This window comes from Pongo abelii, chromosome 3 (assembly GCF_028885655.2).
Source record: "Pongo abelii isolate AG06213 chromosome 3, NHGRI_mPonAbe1-v2.0_pri, whole genome shotgun sequence".
Lineage (NCBI taxonomy): Eukaryota > Metazoa > Chordata > Mammalia > Primates > Hominidae > Pongo > Pongo abelii.
This window is the reverse complement of record NC_071988.2, coordinates 117,016,328-117,038,381: the sequence shown is the minus strand read 5'-3', so window position 1 is coordinate 117,038,381 and position 22,054 is coordinate 117,016,328. Positions and strand designations below refer to the sequence as shown.

The 22,054-nt window shown below is 37.2% G+C and overlaps 1 long non-coding RNA gene across 1 annotated transcript in view; it reads right to left on the bottom strand.

The window, feature by feature from the left end:
* Positions 1 to 760: 760 nt before the first annotated feature.
* LOC129059034 (uncharacterized) overlaps positions 761 to 22,054 on the bottom strand; it is a 38,916-nt gene continuing 17,622 nt past the window's right edge. Inside the window, exon 5 of the long non-coding RNA XR_008524645.1 lies at positions 761 to 2,231. This is a non-coding gene — a long non-coding RNA (uncharacterized LOC129059034). The remainder of the gene's footprint in view (positions 2,232 to 22,054) is intronic.

The window sequence follows — 22,054 nt, the reverse complement described above, 5'->3', positions numbered from 1 at the left end:
GTCCAGCATTTTTCAAACCTCTATTTTGATGTCACCTAAACACATTTTGAAAGCCCTTCACAAAATATTTAGTTGTTTAATTTTTCATAAAATTCTAGTCATTGCAAATTACATAATTTTTTAACATTGTAATTATTGACTTTTAAAATAAAAATTTTATGTCATTTAAAACATAGCCATTGGTATCTACATATGGCAATTTTATACTTGTCATTATTCATAAAAAAATACATTAATACATCTTTTCAACTGTCAGAAATGTAATGTCATGACTCTTCTACTTGAACTTATATATCTATTTCACTTGTTCCCCCATCGTACTTCTCTGCTTTATAATATGTATATAAATTGAAATTTAATTTTTGAAAAAGTTTATCTGACTATAAGGCACTGAAGTGCTAAAAACTTCTTTTGATAAAGACATAATTGCAATAATTAGTTGTAAAAATGAGTAAAACAACATAAATATGTTTTATAATAAATTTTATACATAAAGAGCAAAATTTTACTGGAAACTCATTTCTTAATGAGATGGAAGCAGTTCTATTCCCCTGATTAATTTATGTATCCAGGGATGAAGATTATTTATTGCCAGACAAAATAGTGGTTCACTATGAATTCTATTCTATTTGATGCACTACCAAATTCTGAATCAATTAGATACTCCTCCAATTTTGTTGAAAGCTAAAAATTCGAAATCATGACATGCAAATGGATTTGGTATTGTTATTAGACTTATTTACTTCCTCAAAGCAAACACTCACATTTGTAATTGTCATTTTATTTAATACTGAGAGTAGGGTTTCTACACTAAGACAATTCAACAATGGTTGCAACACAAGACAGAAGAAAAGGGCGCCCCTTTTTTGTGAAGTAAGAGAAGGGCAATTGTAGAAGGAAGTGGGAAAGGAAATCAGGCTTAATTTCTCAGTTGTGCTTTTTCAGGCTGATACATATTATTTTTAGTACTTATGAAAATTAGAAGACCTCTGATCTATTTCAGCATTCCACTAGCAAAACAATCCATTCTGAAACAACCCTGAGAGGTATTAACAAATATTCCTAGCCCTCCAGGTCCACATTAGCTCAATCCAAGTTTCAATGTCTGAGATATTCTCATTTTGGAAAAGAGGCAGAACTGTGGAGGAGGGATTCTTTTGTCCCTCACTAATATCCAAAAATTCCACCCACCTCTTCTGAATTTCCCATTTATCTTAATTGTTCTGGACAGCAGTGAGACTGAGAATAATGATAATATGTACCACACCATCTTGAGACCTCTCTTCCTCTGATGATCTTAACCAAAATCATCATTCTGGAGAACGATATACTTCTAAGGCACAGTGTCATCCCTCCCATCCCCAAACACAGGCACTTACCATTCAGAGTCAGAAGGATCCATTTCTGCAACTACTGAGGATTCAACTTCATTGGCTGAATTAACTTTGTTTTACTAGTAACACTGATCATAGTTGTTTTACTTCATTATATAGGTCACATTTGAACATCTTGTCCATACTTATACCAGGGAAAAACTAACCCTCTATATATGGCATTCCCTTGAGTTAATATAGGCAAACAATTGTCCAGAAAGAAAATGGTGTTACGTGGATATAAAGTTTTCTTAAAGACTCATGCTCCTACTAGTGAAACTTAACTTATATTAAAGCTCACAAATTATCTGACCTAGAGTTTTTCCATGAATTGATATAAGCGTACCAAAATGAAATATGTAGGATTTGCCCATTTCCCTTTTTTGAAAAGTACTTGAACATTTGCCAGTTTTCCAGCCTTAAGTCATCTCTACTATTTACATTCATTTACCAAATATCAAAATCTTTATATATCTATATGCATATATGCATTATTTTCTGCCCTAGGATTTAATTTGCATTTACATAGACACTGCTAATATAAGACATCAAAATTGATTTTATTTTCTCTTAAAATGAGTAACTATTTTACTCTCTGCATTTTGAGAATATTTTCTTGACAGAAAAATAAGGAAGCACCAAGGTGGGAGGGTCACTTGAGGCCAGGAGTCTGAGACCAGCTTGAAGCAACATAGCGAGACCCCCATCTCTATTTAAAAAAAAAAAATAGCTGGTTGTGGTGGCACACACATGTAGTCCCAGTTACTCGGGAGGCTGAGGTGGGAGGATTGCTTGAGCCCATGAATTCAAGGCTACAGTCACACCACTGTACTCCAGGCTAAGAGACAGTGCAAGATCCTGGAAAGAAGAAAGAAAAAGAAAAGAAGGAAAAAGAAAAAGATAGAAAAGAAAACAGGAAAGGAGAAGGAAGGAAGGAAAAAAGAAAGAGAAAAGAAAGAGAAGAGAGGAGAGGAGAGGAGGAAACAGAGAAAGATGAGGAAGCAAAATATTAATTTTATTAAATGAATCGTAGCGTGCTGTTTCTATACTAATTACAATGTTAGAATGCTTTCTGTTTTCATCAGTTAGAACAACAATGTATTTATATTTTTGAATGCAGCATTTTAAATATTGGATATCATCTACTTAAGCAGACATGCAAGCATAGATGCTTAATGTGTGAACTACTCCATTTCCATAAGCATTTAAATCACTGGTATATATTCTGCTAAATGTATTCCACTGACGTGGTTGTCTGAGGACTTAATTTCCCTTAGCGTAGTTTTTACACTCTAATATTGTCCTTAGCATAAAAATATTAGGATTTTTTTCATGTGGTAATATTGATATCTGTTCTCAAGACTCAAGCTACAACCTTAAAATTTTTCTCTGAATGAAATCTTTTATATAGTCTTCACAAAATAAATATTACTCATCTCTAATAATTTTGTATTAATTAGAAATATCGAATTATTGTCAAAATTCTGATATTTAATAATTCCAAATATTTAATAATTCAGGATAGACGATTTAAGAATGAACTGGAAAATTTTCCAGTCTTAAAAAGTGACAACACATTAACTTAGTCATAACTAGTCATAACTTAGTCATAACTTAGTCATAACTAGGTGCATAAGAGATGAAATGTCAAAGTTAACACCAGGTCCAGGTAAACTTAAAAAGCAGAAATACACAAACAGGCAGGATAAATTGGAGCGCATGAGCCTTCTATTTGCATATGAGTCTCAAATGGATGGATGTCAGGATTGGAATATTTCTAAGTTATTATTCAAATCAAGTCCTGTAGCATTTTTTGAGGACTCTACTCTTACAGGAGCCATAGTAGCACCTAGAGATACAAACTTCTTAACCATAAAAGCTATTCTCCATGTCATCACACTAAAGAAATGAGCACAGATATGCCAATAAATAATGTGCCCACGGCACAGTGGCTCACGCCTATAATCCTAGCACTTTGGGAGGCCGAGGGGAGCAAATCACAAGGTCAAGAAATCGAGACCATCTTGGCCAACATGGTAAAACCCTGTCTCTACTAAAAATACAAAAATTAGCTGGGCGTGGTAGCACACACCTATAGTCCCAGCTACTCGGGAGGCTGAGGCAGGAGAATTGCTTGAACCCGGGAGGCGGAGGTTGCAGTGAGCCGAGATTGTGCCACTGCACTCTAGCCTGGTGACAGAGCGAGACCCCATCTCAAAAAAAAAAAAAAAAAAAAAAAGCATTGCTCAGAGAAGGGAGTAATTATTCTTCCTCTCTGGGAGAGGTCAGTGACTATTTCATAGTTATCAATTAGGCCACTTTTGTAGATGAATACTCATTTAACATGAAGACACATAGCTAGTGAATATTAAGTTCTCTTCTGCTCATATGAGATAAAAAGTTAAGAAGTGACCAGGGCCCACTCCTGCCACCACTGACACATATGAGTGCTGCCAGGGGACCTCAGGACCAGCCTACCCAGTGTACTAGTCTTCAGCAAAGCCTCACCACAGCCTCCACAAACAACCACAGCCTAAGCCACTGAGGAACTCAAGGACAATACTGATGTTGATCACAGCCAAAGAAATCATATGGAGACTATACTACGGTGCTCACACTTAACCAAACCAAAGTACACTACCCAGCCAACATTATAGATCCATCTACAGGAAAAAGTATTTTTCTATGAAAATAATTTAATAGGAAAGCTATATCATAAACTTGAAAGAAATTACTGTTAAGCTAGATGCACAAATATTAACTTAAAAACACAGGAAACATAAAAAAGTAAGGAACCTGACACTTTCAAAGGAAAATAATAATTCTCCGGTAACATACCCCAAATAAAAGGAAATCTATGAAATGTCTGAATTGAAAAGGAATTCAAAAGAATGATCTTAAGGAAACTCAATGAGACACAAGCGAATACAGAACATACAATCAGGAAAACAATTCATGATCTGAATAAGAAATTCAACAAAGGGATATTGTAAGAAACAACAAATATAGTGGAACTAAAGAATTCTATAAAATAAAAATACCATCAAGACGTTAACAAGAGACTAGATCAAGCAGATGAAATAATTTCGGAATTTGAAGAGAGGTCTTTTGAAATAGCACAATCAGACAAAACAAAAAAAGAATAAAAAAGAATGAAGAATGTCTACATGACATGGGACATTATCAAGTGAACAAATAATATAATTTTTGGAATTTCAGAAAAATAAGAGATGAGAAAGGCATTAAAAATCTATTTTATGATAAATCTCCAAACTGCTTTCCACAGTGGTTGAACTAATTTACATTCCCACCAACAGGGTATAAGTATTCCCTTTTGTCTGCAATCTTACCAATACCTGTTATTTTTTATCTTTAATAATGGTCATTCTGACTGCTGTGAAATGGTACCTCACTAGGGTTTTGATTTGCATTTCTCTAATGATTACTGATGTTGAGCATTTTTTTCACATATTTGTTGGCCACAACTATGTCTTCTTATGAGAAGGTATCTTTATATCCTTTGCTCATTTTAATGGGGTTGTTTTTCGCTTGTTGATTTGTTTAAGTTCCTTATAGATTCTGAATATTAAATCTTTGGCAGATGCAGAGTTTGCAAATATTTTCTCCTATTCTCTAGGTTATCTGTTTACTCTATTGATAATTTATTTAGGTCCACCTTGTCAATTTTTGTTTTTGCAATTGCTTTTGGGGACTTAGTCACAAATTCTTTCCCAAGGCTGATACCCCGAATGGTATTTCCTAGGTTTTCACTAGGATTCTTCTAGTTTTAGGTCTTACGTTTAAGTTTTAATCCATCTTCAGTTAATTTTCATATAGGGTGAAAGGTAGGGGTCCAGTTTCATTCTTCTGCATATGGTGAACCAGTTATCTTGGAATTTAGGTATACCATTCAAGTCAGCAATCCCGTTACTGGGTATATATTGAAAGTAAAATAAAGCATTCTACCAAAAAGACACAGGCACTTATATGTTTATTGCAGCAATATGCACAATAGCAGACACATTGTGTCAACCCAGATGCCCATAAATATGAACTGGATAGGGTAAGTATTTGTATATGTATGCCATGGAATACTGAGCAGTCATAAAAAATGATGAAATCATGTTATTTTCAGCAACATGGATGCAACTGGAGACCATTAGCCTAAGTGAATTAACACAGGAACAGAAAACCAAATACCAAATGTTTTCATTTATAAGAGGGAGCTAAACATTGATTACACATGGGCATAAAGATGAGAACAATAGACACTAGGACTGCTAGAGGGTAGAGGACAGGAATGGAGGCAAGGATTGAAAAACTAACTATCAGGTACTATGTGCACTACCTGGGTGATGGAATCACTTGTACACCAAACCTTAGCAACATGCAATTCTCCCATGTAACAAACCTGCACATATACTCCTGAACCTAAAATAATTTTTTTTTAAAAACTAATGAAATAATGAAATAGGAGAAGATTTCTTAATTCTTGGAAGACATATAGACATCAATATTCAAGAAGCTAAAAGTTCCCAAACAGACTCAACCCAAAAACATCCTTTCCAAGGCACATTATGGCCAAACTGTCAAGTCAAAGGAAAAGACAGAGAATTATATTTTTAAAAAAGCAGGAGAAAAGCATAAAATCACATATAAGGGAATTCCCAACATATTAACAGCAGATTTCTCAACAGAAGCCATATAGGCCAGGAGAAAATGGGATGATATAGTCACATCAAAAGAAAAAAATGCTACTTAAAATACTTTACCCAGCAAAGTTATCTTTCAGAAACAAAGATGAAATAAAGTATTTCCAAGACAAGCAAAAACCAAGGACATTCATCACAACTATATTGATCCTATAAGAAATGTTTTACAGAGACCTACATCTGGAACTAAAGGATAACATCTACCATCATGAGAATATATGAAAGTATAAAACTCATTGGTAGAGCAGATATGCGAGTGAGAAAGAACAAGAAATAAAATATTACTAAAGATAACCAACAGATTGCAAAGATAAACAATAAAAGATGAAGAAAGGAACAAAGGATATACAAAACAATCAGAAAACAATTATTGAAAATGACAAGAGTAAGTCCTCGTCTATCAATTAAAAATCTTGAATGTAAATGGTTTAAATTTCCCAATTAAAAGACAAACACTGATAGAGCGGATTAAAAATTAAAAACAAAAGAACCAACTATACACTGCTTACAAAAACCTTACATCCCTATTAAGTCACACATAGATTGAAAGTAAAGGGATGGAAAAAAAGATATTCCATGCCAATAGAAATAAAAAATATGCAGGAATAGCTGTACTTATATCAGACAAAATACACTTTAAGTCAAAAAACAAGAAAAAAGATTAAGTTTATTATATAATGATAAAGGGGTCAATTCAGCAAGAAGACAAAATACCTCTCAAAGTATTTGCACCTACCAACAAAGAACACAGATATATAAAGTAAATATTATTGGAGTTAAAGAGAGAGATAGACTCTAGTACAATAATAGTTGAGAACTTAAATACCTCAATTCCAGCATAGGACAGATCATTTAGACATAAATTCAACAAAGAAACAAAAGACTTAAATTGCACTATAGACAAAATAAATTTCAAAGACATTTATACAATATTTCATCCAACAGCTACAGAATACATATTCTTCTAATTAGCACATGGAACATTCTCCAGGATAGAACACATATTAGGCCACAATAGGAATTTCAGCAAATATTTTTTTTTTTGAGACAGAGTCTCACTCTGTCCCCCATGCTGGAGTGCAGTGGCATGATCTCGGCTCACTGCAAGTTCCGCCACTAGGGTTCATGCCATTCTCCTGCCTCAGCCTCCTGAGTAGCTGGGACTGCAGGTGCCTGCCACCACGCCCAGCTAATTTTTTGTATTTTTAGTAGAGATGGGGTTTCACCATGTTAGCCAGGATGGTCTCAATCTCCTGACCTCGTGATCCACCCGCGTCAGCCTCCCAAAGTGCTGGCATTACAGGCATGAGCCACCATGCCTAGCCAAATTTCAGTAAATATTTTCAAATGGAAATTACATAAAATATCTTCTTAAACAACAATGGAATAAAACTAAAAATCAATAACAGGAGAAACTCTGGAAACTCTACAAATATTAATACATGGAAATTAAATAGGTGGTCACTTCCAAGATGGCCGAATAGGAACAGCTCCGGTCTGCAGCTCCCAGCAAGATCAACACAGAAGACAGGTGATTTCTGCATTTCCAACTGAGGCACCTGGTTCATATCATTGGGACTGGTTGGACAGTGGGTGCAGCCCACGGAAGGCAAGCTGAAGCAGGGCAGGGCATCGCCTCACCCAGGAAGCACAAGGGGTTGGGAGATTCCCCTTTCCTAGCCAAGGGAAGCTATGACAGACTGTACCTGGAGAAATGGTACACTCCTTACCAAATACTGAGCTTTTCCCATAGTCTTAGCAACCAGCAGACCAGGAGATACCCTCCCATGCCTGGCTCGGTGGGTCCCACCCCCAGGGAGCTTCGCTCACTGCTAGCACAGCAGTCTGAGATTGATCTGTGATGCTGCAGCTTGATGGGGCGGGGGGGTGGTGGCGGTGCGGGGCTTGAGTAGCTCACAGTGTAAATAAAGAGGCCAGGAAGCACAAACTGGGCACAGCCCACCACAGCTCAGCAAGGCCTCCCGTTTCTATAGATTCCACCTCTGGGGGCAGGTCATAGTAGACTAAAAGGCAGCAGACAGCTTCTGCAGAATTAAACGTCCCTGTCTGACAGCTATGAAGAGAGCAGTGGTTCTCTTAGCATGGCATTTAAGCTCCGAGAATGGACAGACTGCCTCCTAAAGCAAGTCCCTGACCCCTGTGTAGCCTGACTGGGAAACACCTCCCAGCAGGGGCCAACAGACACCTTAAACAGGTGAATGCCCCTCTGGGATGAAGCTTCCAGAGGAAGGATCAGGCAGCAATATTTGCTGTTCTGCAGCCTCTGCCAGTGATACCCAGGCAAACAGGGCCTGGAGTGGACCTCCAGCAAACTCCAGCAGACCTGCAGCTGAAAGGTCTGTTAGAAGGAAAACTAACAAACAGAAAGGAATAGCATCAGCATCAACAAAAAGGACATCCACAACAAAACCCCATCTGTAGGTCACCAACATCAAAGACCAAGGGTAGATAAAACCACAAAGATGGGGAGAAACCCAAACAGAAGAGCTGAAAATTTCAAAAAACAGAGCACCTCTTCTCCCCCAAAGGATCACAGCTCCTTGCCAGCAACGGAATAAAACTGGACAGATGATGAGTTTGACAAGTTGACAGAAGTAGGCTTCAGAAGGTCGATAATAACAAACTTCTCCGAGCCAAAGAAGTATGTTCTAACCCATTTCAAGGCAGCTAAAAACCTTTCAAAAAAGTTAGATGAATGGCTAACTAGAATAAACAATGTAGAAAAGCTCTTAAATGACCTGATGGAGCTGAAAACCATGGCAAGAAAACTTTGTGACACATGCACAAGCTTCAATAGCCAATTTGATCAAGTGGAAGAAAGGATACAGTGATTGAAGATCAAATTAATGAAATAAAGTGAGAAGACAAGATTAGATAAAAAAGAGTAAAAAGAAATGATCAAAGCCTCCAAGAAACATGGGACTATGTGAAAAGAAGAAATTTGATTTCAGGTACACATTTGATTGGTGTACCTGAAAGTGATGGGGAGAATGGAACCAAGTTAGAAAACACTCTTCAGGATATTATGCAGGAGAACTTCCCTAACCTAGCAAGGCAGGCCAACATTCAAATTCAGGAAACACAGAGAACACCACAAAGATACTCCTTGAGAAGAGCAACCCCAAGACACATAATTGTCAGATTCACCAAGGTTGAAATGAAGGGAAAAAATGTTAAGTGCAGACAGAGAGAAAGGTCGGGTTACCCACAAAGGGAAGCCCATCAGCCTAATAGTGGATGTCTCGGAAGAAACCCTACAAGCCAGAAGAGAGTAGGGGCCAATATTCAACATACTTAAAGAAAATAATTTTCAACCCAGAATTTCATACCCAGCCAAACTAAGCTTCATAAGTGAAGGAGAAATAAAATCCTTTACAGATAAGCAAATGCTGAGAGATTTTGTCACCACCAGGCCTGCCTTACAAGAGCTCCTGAAAGCAGCACTAAACATGGAAAGGAACAACTGGTACTAGCCACTGCAAAAACATGCCAAATGGTAAAGACCATCGATGCTATGAAGAAAATGCCTCAACTAACAGGCAAAATAACCAGCTAACATCATAATGACAGGATTAAATTCAAACATAATAATATTACTCTTAAATGTAAATGGGCTAAATGCTCCAATTAAAAGACACACTGGCAAACTGGATGACGAGTCAAGACCCATCGGTGTGCTGTATTCAGGAGATCCATCTCAAGTGCAAAGACGCACATAGGTTCAAAATAAAGGGATGGAGGAAGATCTACCAAGCAAATGGAAAGAAAAAAAAAAAAGCAGGTATTGCAATCATAGTCTCTGATAAAACAGACTTTAAACCAGAAAAGATCAAAAGAGACAAGGCCACTACATCATAGTAAAGGGATCAATTCACCAAGAAGAGCTAACTATCCTAAATATATGTGCACCAATACAGGAGCACCCAGATTCATAAAGCAAGTCCTTAGAGACTACAAAGAGACTTACACTCCCACACAATAACAATGGGAGACTTTAACACCCCACTGTCAATATTAGACAGATCAACGAGACAGAGGTTAATGAGGATATCCAGGACTTGAACTCAGGTCTGCACCAAGTGGAACTAATAGACATCTACAGAACTCTACACCCCAAATCAACAGAATATACATTCTTCCCAGCACCACATCACACTTATTCTAAAATTGACCAATAATTGGTAGTAAAACACTCCTCAGCAAATGTAAAAGAACAGAGATCACAACAAACTGTCTCTCAGACCACAGTGCAATCAAAGTAGAACTCAGGATTAAGAAACTCACTCAAAACTGCACTACTACATGGAAACTGAACAACCTGCACCTGAATGACTACTGGGTACATAACGAAATGAAGGCAGAAATAAAGATGTTCTTTGAAACCAATGAGAACAAAGACTCAACATACCAGAATCTCTGGGACATATTTAAAGCAGTGTGTAGAAGGAAATTTATGGCACTAAATGCCCACAAGAGAAAGCAGGAGAGATCTAAAATTGACACCCTAACATCACAATTAAAAGAACTAGAAAAGCAAGAGCAATCACATTCAAAAGCTAGCAGAAGGCAAGAAATAACTAAGATCAGAGCAGAACTGAAGATGAGACACAAAAATCAATGAATCCAGGAGCTGGTTGTTTGAAAAGATCAACAAAATAGACCACTAGCAAGACTAATAAGAGAGAAGAATCAAATAGAAGCAATGAAAAACGATCAAAAGGATATCACCACTGATCCCACAGAAATACAAAGCAACCATCAGGGAATACTATAAACACTTCTATGAAAATAAACTAGAAATTCTACAAGAAATGGATAAATTCCTGGACACATACACCCTCCCAAAACTAAACCAGGAAGAAGTTCAGTCTCTGAATAGACCAATAACAGGTTCTGAAATTGAGGCATTAATTAATAGCCTACCAATGAAAAAGAGTCCAGGACCAGATGGATTCACAGCCAAATTCCACCAGAGCTACAAGAGGAGTTGGTACCATTCCTTCTGAAACTATTCCAATCAATAGAAAAAGAGAGAATCCTCCCTCGCCTAATTTTATGAGGCCAGCATCATCCTGATACCAAAGCCTGGTAGAGACACATCAACAAAAAAAGAGAATTTTAGGCCGATATCCCTGATGAACATAGATATGAAAATCCTCAATAAAACACTGGCAAACTGAATCCAGCAGCACATCAAAAAGCTTATCCACCATGATCAACTTGGCTTCATCCCTGGGATGCAAGCCTGTTTCAACATAGACAAATCAATAAACGTAATCCATCACATAAACAGAACCAAAGACAAAAACCACATGATTATCTCAGTAAATGCAGAAAAGGCCTTTAATAAAATTCAACATCCCTTCATGCTAAAAACTCTCAATAAACTAGGTATTGATGGAACATATTTCAAAATAATAAGAGCTATTTATTAACAACCTGCAGCCAAAGTCATTTCTGAACGGGCAAAAACTGGAAGCATTCCCTTTGAAAACCGGCACGAGACAAGGATGCCCTCTCTCACCACTCTTATTCAACATAGTGTTGGAAGTTCTGGCTAGGGCAATCAGGCAAGAGAAAGAAATAAAGGGTATTCAGTTAGGAAAAGAGGAAGTCAAATTGTCCCTGTTTGCAGATGACATGATCGTATATTTAGAAAACCCCACCGTCCCAGCCCAAAATCTCTTTAAGCTTCTAAGCAAATTCAGCAAAGTCTCAGGATACAAAATCAATGTGCAAAAATCACAAGCATTCCTATATACCAATAATAGAAAAGCAGAGAGCCAAATCATGAGTGAACTCCCATTCACAATTAGAATTGTGAATACAAAATAAAAAAGAGAACAAAATACCTAGGAATCCAACTTACAAGGGATGTGAAGGACCTCTTCAAGGAGAACTACAAACCACTGCTCAACAAAATAAAAGAGGAAACAAACAAATGGAAGAACAATCCATGCTCATGGATAGGAAGAACCAATATCGTGACAAGGGCCATACTGCCCAAGGTAATTTATAGACTCAATGCTATCCCCATCAAGCTACCACTGACTGTCTTCATAGAATTGGAAAAAACTACTTTAAAGTTCATATGGAACCAAAAAAGAGCCCGGATAGCCAAGACAACACTAAGCAAAAAGAACAAAGCTGGAGGCATCAGGCTACCTGACTTCAAACTATACTACAAGGCTACAGTAACCAAAACAGCATGGTACTGGTACCAAAACAGAGATATAGACCAATGGAACAGAATGGAGTCCTCAGAAATAACGCCACACATCTACAACCATCTGGTCTTTGACAAACCTGACAAAAACAAGCAATGGAGAAAGGATTGCCTACTTAATAAATGATGCTGGGAAAACTGGCTACCCAAATGTAGAAAGCTGAAATCGGATCACTTCCTTACACCATGTACAAAAATTAACTCAAGATGGATTAAAGACTTAAATGTAAGACCTAACACCATAAAAACCCTAGAAGAAAACCTAGGCAATACCATTCAGGAAATAGGCATGGGCAAAGCTTCATGACAAAATCACCAAAGGCAATGGCAACAAAAGCCAGAATAGACAAATAGGATCTAATTAAAGAACTTCTGAACAGCAAAAGAAACTTTCATCAGAGTGAACGGGCAACCTACAGAATGGAAGAAAATCTTTGCAATCTACCCATCTGACAAAGGGCTAATATCTAGAATCTATAAAGAACTTAAACAAATTTACAAAAAAAAAAAAACCCATCAGAAAGTGGGTGAAGGATATGAACAGACACTTCTCAGAATAAGACATTTATGCAGCCAACAGACACATGAAAAAATGCTCATCATCACTGGTCATCACAGAAATGCAAATCAAAACCACAATGCGATATCATCTCATGCCAGTTAGAATGGTGATCATTAAAAAGTCAGGAAACAACAGATGCTGGAGAGGATGTGGCGAAATAGGAAGGCTTTTACACTGTTGGTGGGAGTGTAAATTGGTTCAACCATTGTGGAAGACAGCATGGCTATTCCTCAAGGATCTAGAACTAGAAATACCATTTGACCCACCCATCCCATTACTGAGCATATACCCAAAGGATTATACATCATTCTACTATAAAGACACATGCACACGTATGTTTATTGTGGCACTATTCACAGTAGCAAAGACTTGGAACCAACCCAAATGTCCATCAATGATAGACTGGATTAAGAAAATGTGGCATATATACACCATGGAACACTGTGCAGCCATAAAGAAGGATGAGTTCATGTCCTTTGCAGGGACATGGATAAAGCTGGAAACCATCATCCTTAGCAAACTATCAAAAGGACAGAAAACCAAACACCGCATGTTCTCATTTATAGGTGGGAGTTGACCAATGAGAACACTTAGACACAGGGTGGGGATCATCACACACCAGGGCCTGTCGGGGTGGGGCCTGGAGGGCTAGGGGAGGGATAGCATTAGGAGAAATACCTAATGTAAATGAAGAGTTGATGGGTGCAGCAACCCAACAGAGTTGATGGGCGCAGCAACCCAACATAGGCACATGTATACCTGTGTAACAAACCTGCACGTTGTGCATATGTACCCTAGAACTTGAAGTATAATAAAAAATGAAATTAAATAACATTCACCTGAACAACCATTGAATCAATGAACAAATTAAGACAAAATCAAAAAATTTTTTGAAACAAATGAAAATTGAAACATAAAATAACAAAATCTATGGGCTATAGCAAAATCTAAGTGGAAAATTTGTAGCAATAAATGCCTACCTTTAAAAAGTAGAAAGATTTCAAGTAAGCAATCTGACAATGCACCTCAAGGAACTGGAAAAGCAAGAACCAACCAAACCACAAATTTGTAGAAGGAAAGAAATAATAAAGGTTGGAGCAAAACTAAAGCAAAAGAGATCAAAACAATACAAATGATTATTAAGAAAAAGTGAATTTGGTTTTCTGAAATGATACAAAAATCCACAAATTATAAGCTAGATTAAGAACAAAAGAGAGAAGACCAAAATAAAATCAGAAACAAAGAGGGAAACAGTGCAACTGATACCACAGACATGCAAAGGATCATTAGAGACTTTTTTGAACAACTATACGCAAGCAAATTAGAAATCATAAAGGAAATGGATAAATTTCTGAATCCATATAAACCACCAAGATTTAACAAGTAAGAAATAGAAAACCTGAACAGACCAATAGAGGTAACAAGATTGAATTGGTAATAAAAAGTCTCCCAAAAAAGAAATGTCCAAGACAAGACGGCTTTGTTCCTGAATTCTACCAAACTTTCAAAGAAGAACTAATATAAATTCTTCTCAAAATATTACAAAAAATTAAAGAGGAAGAAATTCTTCCTAACTTATTCTATAAGACCAGCATTACCCTGATATCAAAACCAGAGAAGGACACAACACATATTAAAACTATAGGCAATATTCTTATGAATATGATGCAAAAATCCTCAACAAAATACTATCAAACCAAATCCAGCAACATATCAAAAAGATAACACATCATGATCATGTGTCATCTATCCCAGGGATGCAAGGATAGTTCAACATATGCCAAAAAAAATTTGATACATCACATCAACAGTATGAAGGACAAAAGCCATATGATCATCACAATTGATGCAGAAAAGGTATTTGATAAAATTCAGCATTCTTCATGATAAAAACTCTCAACAAATTAGATATAGCAGGAATATACCTCAACACAATAAAGGCTATATATGACAAACCCACAGCTAATATCATACTGAATGGGGAAAGCTGAAAGCTTTTCCTCTAAGAACTGGAACAGAGAAAAAAAGGCCACTTTCACCACTCTTATTCAACATAGTATTGGAAACCCTAGTCAAAGACAAGAGAAAGAAATAAAGGGCATCCAAATTGGAATAAAGGAAGTCAAATAGTGCCTCTTCATGAATAACATGATCTTGCATATAGAAAAACCTGATACTCCACCAAAAAACTCTTAGAATTGATAAGTAAATTCAGTAAAGTTTCAGGATACAATATCACCATATAAAAATCAGTAGCATTTCTATGCATCAATAAGGAATTAGCTGAAAAAGAAATCAAGAAAGCAGGGTGGAGTGATATGGCAGAACAGAAGACCACATCATTTGTACCCCCTGCAAAAACACCAAATATTGACAACTATCTGCACACAGAAAAGCACCATCATAAGAACCAAAAATCAGGTAAGCAATCCCAGTACCTAGTTTTAAATTCATGTCATTGAACGAGGCATTGAAGAGGGTCAGAGAGACAGTCTTGAATCAGAGACACCATCCCTCCACCCCCAGCAATGGCCATGAAGCACAGAGAACTGTACACTTGGGGAAAGGAAAGGGTGGTGACTGGAGGGCTTTACATTGAACTCAGTGCTTCCCTGTTATAGCTGAGAGCAAAGACATGCTGGGCTCAGCCAGTGCCCGCTCATGGAGGGAGCATTTGGACCAGACCTAGCCAGAGGGGAATCAGCATCCAATAGGCCAGAACTTGAGTTTCTCAGCGAGCCACACCACCATGGGCCAAAACCTAGGTAAACTTGAAAGATAGCCAAGGACACAAGAACTGCAATTCCTTGGCAACTACTGGGCTGGCTCAGAGCCAGGGAACTAGAATGGCATGTGACCTAGGGAAACATGAGCCACGGTTGCTAAGGAAGCGCTTTCACCACTCCTCCCCCAACCCCGGTCAGTGTAGCTCACAGCAATGACATTATCTCCTTCCTTCTGCTGAAGGGGAGGAGAGGGAAGAATAAAGAGGACTTTCTTTTGCATCTTGGATACCAGCTCAGCCACAGTAGGAAAGGGCACCAGGCAGAGTCCTGAGGCCCCCAATCCAGTCCCTAGCACCCTACAATCAAAAGGAAACCTGCTTTCTTGAAAAGAAGGACCCAGTCCTTGCAGGATTCATTACCTGCTGACTCAAGAGCCCTGGGGCCCTGAATAACAGCAGTGATATTCAGGTTGTACACCGTGGGTCTTGGGCTCTGAGTCGTGCTGACTACAGGTGTCACTCAGAACATTTCCAGCTGTGGTGGCTATGGTGGAAGACTCCTTCTGTTTCATAAAAGCAGAGAGAAATGTAAAGAGGACATTGTCTTTTACCTTAGGTACCAGCTCAGCCACAGTGGGGTAGAGCAACAATCAGGCTCTTGGAGTCTCCAATTCCAGGACTTAGCTCTTGAACAGCATTTCTGGACCAGCCTTGGGCCAGAGGAGAGCCCACTGCCCTGAAGGGTGAGTTCCAAGCCTGGCAGAATTTACTGTAAGAGCCTGACTGAAGAGCCCTTGAGCTTTCAGTGAACACTGGTGGTGGCCTGGTGGAACCCCCATGTGGGCCAGTGGAGGTGGTGCCTATAGGAAGAGGCTCCTCTGCCTTGAAAAAGTGGAGAGAAAAGCAGGAAGGATTTTATATTGTGGTCTGAGTGCCAGCTTAGCCACAGTAGAATAGAACATCAGGCAAACTTCTAAGGCTTTTGACTCCAAACCCTGGCTCACAGACAGCATTGCTGGACCTGCCTAGGGCCAGTTGGAGCCTGGCACCCTGAAGAGAAGGACACAACATGACTGGCTTTGGCACCTGCTTATTTTAGAGCCCTAGGGCCTTGAGAGAACATAGGTGGTAGCAAGGTAGTGGTTACAGTGGACCTTGGGCGAGACTCAGTGCTATGCTGGCTTCAGGTGTCACCCAACACAGTCCCAGTGTTGGTCACCACAGGGGTGGTTGTATCACCACACCCCCTATTCCAGGTGGCTCAGCACAAAGAGACCTTTTTGGTTTGGTAGAAAGTAAGGGAAAAGGGAAAAAAGTAAGGGAAAAGTTCTCTGTTTGGTAATCCAGACAACTTTTCTGGATCTTATTCAAAACCACCAAGGCAGTTCCTCTACAAGTCTGCAAAAACCACAGCACTACTGGGCTGGGGGCCCAAGTCCCTTTGAATACCTGGAAAGGCTTCTCAAGAAGAAAGGGAAAACACAAGCTCAGACTATGAAGACTACAATTAAAACATAATTATTCAATTCCCAAACACAAACGTCTACAATCATCACAATCATCCAGGAAAACATAACCTCATGAAATGAACTAAATAAGGTACCAGGGACCGATCTTAGAAAAACAGAGACATATGCCCTTTCAGACAGATAATTCAAAATACCTGTTTTAAGGAAACTCAAAGAAACTCAAGCTAAGACAGAGAAAGTACTCAGTATTTTAGCAAATAAACTCAACAAAGGGATTGAAATAATTGAAAAGAATCAAGCAGAAATTCAAGAGTTGAAAAATGCAATTGACATACTGAAGAATGCATCAGAGAAACTTAATAGCAGAATTGATTCAGCAGAGGAAAGAATTAGTGAGCTTGAAGACAGGCTATGTGAAAATACATGTTCAGAAGATAAAGAAGAAGAAAGAATAAAAACAATAAAGCACACCAATAAGATATAGAAAATAGCCTCAAAAGGGCAAATCTAAGAGCTATTGGCTTTAAACAGGAGACAGAGAAAGAGATAGGGGAGAAAGTTTATTGAAAGATATAATATCAGAGAACTTCCCAAATCTAGAGAAATATATCAAGATACAAGTACAAGACAGTTATAAAACACCAAGCAGATTTAACTGAAAGACTATCGCAAGGCATTTAATAATCAAACTCCCAAAGTCAAGGATAAAGAAAGGATTCTAAAAGCATCGAGAGCAGAAAACAGATAACATACAAAAGAGCTCCAACATGTCTGGCAGCAGACTTCTCAGTTCAAACCTTACAGGCTGGGAGAAAGTGGCCTAAAATATTTAAATGCTGATGGAAAAACTTTTATCCTAGAATAGTACATGAAGTGAAAATATCCTTCAAGTATGAAGAAGAAATAAAGACTTTCCAAGACAAACAAAAGCTGAGGGATTTCATCAACACCAGACCTGTCCTACAAGAAATGCTAAAGGGAGTTCTTCAATCTGAAAGAAAGTATGTTAATGAGCAAGAAGAAATCACCTAAAGGAACAAAACTCACTGTTAATAGTGAGCACACAGAAAAACAGAATACAGAAAAACACCCATAAAAACACAGAATATTATAACACTGTAACTGTGGTGTATAAACTACTCCTATATTAATCAGAAAGACTAAATGATGAGCCAATCAAAAATAATAACTAGGCTGGGTGCAGTGACTCACATCTGTAATCCTAGCACTTTGGGAGGCTGAGGTGTGTGGATTGCTTGAGTCCAGGAGTTAAAGAACGGCCTGGGCAAGACAGCAAAACCCTGTCTCTCTGCTAAAAGCACAGTAAGTTAGCTGGGTGTGGTGGCTTGTGCCTGTAGTCCCCGCTACTTGGGAGGCTGAGATGGGAGAATCCCCTGAGCCCAGGAGTTAAAGAAAAGCCCAGGCAATATGGCAAAACACTGTCTCTACTAAAAATACATTAAGCTGGGTGTGGTGGTGTGTGCCTGTAGTCCCAGCTACTTGAGTGGCTGAAATGGGAGAATCACTTGAGCCCAAGAAGTTGAGACTGCAGTGAGATGTGATTGTGCCAGTGAACTTCAGTTTGAGTGACGAGAGAGAGATCTTGTCTCAAAATAATAATAATAATAATTAGTATCATTATTATTATAACTACAACAGCTTTTCAAGACATAGTATAATAAGACATAAAGAAAAACAACAAAGTTAAAAAGTGGGGTATGCAATTAAAGTGTAGAGTTGCTACTAGTTTTCTGTTTGGATGTTTGTTTGTTTATGCAATAAGTGTAAAGTCATTATCAATTTAAAATAATGGGTTATAAGATAGTATTAGCAAGCCTCACAGTAACATCGAATTGAAAAACATACAATGGATGCACCAGCAAATAAAAAGCAAGAAATTAAATCATACCACTAGATAAAATTACCTTCACTAATAGGAAGACGGGAAAGAAAGAAGGAAGGGAAGACCACAGAACAACCACAAAACAAATGACAAAATAGCAGGAGTAAGTCTCTGCTTATCAATAATAGCATTGATTATAAACAGACTAAATTCTCCAATTCAAAGATATAGAGTGGCTGAATGGATGAAAAACAAGACCCATTGATCTGGTCCCAGCAAGAAAAACACGTCACTTATAAAGACTGAAAATAAAGGGATGGAAAAAGATATTCCACGTCAACGGAAACCAAAAATGAGCAGGGGTAATTATACTTACAACAGACAAAATAGATTTAAAGACAAAAACCATAAGACAAAGTCTATCTAATGAAAAAGGAGTCAATTCAGCAGCAGGATATATTGATTTTAAATATATGTGCACCCAACACTCGAGCACATAGATATATAAAGCAAATATTATTAGACCTAAAGAACAGGATAGACTTCCATACAATAATAGCTGGAGGCTTGAAAAGCCCACTTTCAGCATTGGACAGACGCCCCGGACAGAATCACAGCAAACATTGGACTTAATCTGCATTACAGAAAAAATGGACCTAATAAATATTCACACAATATTTCATCCAATGGCCGAAGAACACACATTCTTCACAGCATATGGTCAATGTCAAGGACAGACAATATCTTCGGTCACAAAACAAGTCTTAAAACATTCAAAAAAAAAAAAAACTGAGATAAAATCAAGCATCTTCTCTGACCACAATGGAATAAAACTAGAAATTAAACGAGGAATTTTGGAAATGATACAAACAAGTGGAAATTAAACAATATGCTCCTAAATGACCAGTAGGTCAATGAAGAAATTAAGAAGGAAATTTTAAAATTTCTCAAAACAATTGATAATGAAAACACAACATAATAAAACTTATGGGATACAGCAAAAGCAGTAATAAGAGAGAAGTTTATAGTTGTAAGTGTGCGCATTGATAAAGAAGAAAAATTTCAAATACGTAACCTAACAATGTATCTTAAACAACTAGAAAAGCAAGAGCAAACTGAACCCAAAATTGGTAGTAGAAAAGAAATAATAAAGATCATAGTAGAAATACATGCATTTGAAATGAAGAAAACAATACAAAAGATCAACAAAACAAAAAATTGGTTTTTTTGGACAGATAAAATTGACAAACTTTTAGCTGGATTAACAAAGACAAAAAAGGAGAAGACCCAAATAAATACATCCAGAAATGAAAAAGAGACATTACAACTGATATCACAGAAATTCAAAGGATTATTAGTGGCTACTGTAAGCAACTATATGCCAATGAATTGGAAAATCTAGAGGAAGTGCATAAATTTCTAGACATACACACTTACCAAGATTGAACCATGAAGAAATCCAAAACCTAAACAGACCATAAGCAAGTAATGAGTAAAAAGTCTCCCAGTAAAAACAAAAAGCCTGAAACCCCATATATTTAAAGAACTAATACAAATTCTACTCTTCTATTGAAACTATTCTGAAAAATAGATGAGGAGGGAATACTCCAAATTCATTCTACAAGGCCAGTACTATTCTGATACCAAAACCAGACAAAAGCATATCAAAAAAAGAAACCTATAGGCCAACACCTCTGATGAATATTGACACAAAATCCTCAACCAAATACTACCAAACCAAATTCAAAAGGATAATTGATCATGGGCAAGTGAGATTTACTCCAGGTATGCAAGGATGCTTCAGCATTCACAAATCAATCAATTTGATACATCATATCAACAGAATGAAGCACAGAAATCATGTGATTATTTCAATTGATGCTGAAAAAGCATTTAATAAAATTCAACATCCCTTCATAGTAAAAACAATAAAAAAACTGGGAATAAAAGGAACATACTGCAACATAATAAAAGCCATGTGTGAAAGATTCACTGAATGGGGGAAAAACTATAAGCCTTTCCTCTAAGATCTGGAACATGACAAGATGCCAACATTCACCAGGCTTATTCAACGTAGTACTAGAAGCCCTAGCCAAAGCAATCAGACAACAGAAAAAAAAATAAAGTGCATCCAAATTGGAAAGGAAGAAATCACATTTTCATTGTGCACATATGATATAATCTTACATTTGAAAAAAAACCTAAAGACTCCACAAAAAAACTACTAGAACTGATAAATTCAGTAAAGTTGCAGTATAGAAGATCAACATACAAAAATCAGTAGCATTTCTATATGCCAGCAGGGAACAATCTAAAAAAGAAATCAAAAAAGGAATCCCACTTACAATAGCCATAAATAAAACTAAATACCTAGGAATTAATTTCACCAAAGAAGTGAAAGATCTCTACATAAAAATTATAAAACACTCATGCAAGAAATTGAACAGGACACACAAAAAAAGGAAATGTATTCCAAGTTTGTTGATTGGAAGAATCAATATTGTTAAAATGTCCATACTACTCAAAGCAATCTACAGATTCAATGCAATCCCTACCAAAATACCGTAATATTCTTCAAGAAACAGAAAAAAAAATTCTAAAATTTATATGAAATCAAAAAAGACCCAGAAGAGCCAAAGGTATATTGAGCAAAAAGAACAATACTGGTGGAATCACATTGCCTGACTTCAAGTTACGCTACAGAGCTCTAGAAAACAAAACAGCATGATACTGTCATAAAAACAGACACATAGACCAATGAAACAGAATAGAGAATCGAGAAGCAAATCTGCATACCAACAGCAAACTCGTTGTCGACAAAGGTGCCCAAAACATGTATTATCAACAAGTAGGAACTTACTCCTACCATTTTGTTATTTGTTTTCTGGTTGTTTTGGGGTCTTCTCTTTTCTTCCTTCCTGTCTTCCTCTTAGTGAAAGCGATTTACTTGGTGCTATGATTTAATTTCTTGCTTTTTATTTTTTGCTTATCCTTTGTATGTTTTGTAATTTGAGGTTACTATGAGGCTTTTAAATACTATCTTGTTGCTCATTATTTTAAATTGATGATGACTTTACACTTATTGCATAAACAAACAAACATGTAAAAGAAAACTAACAGCAA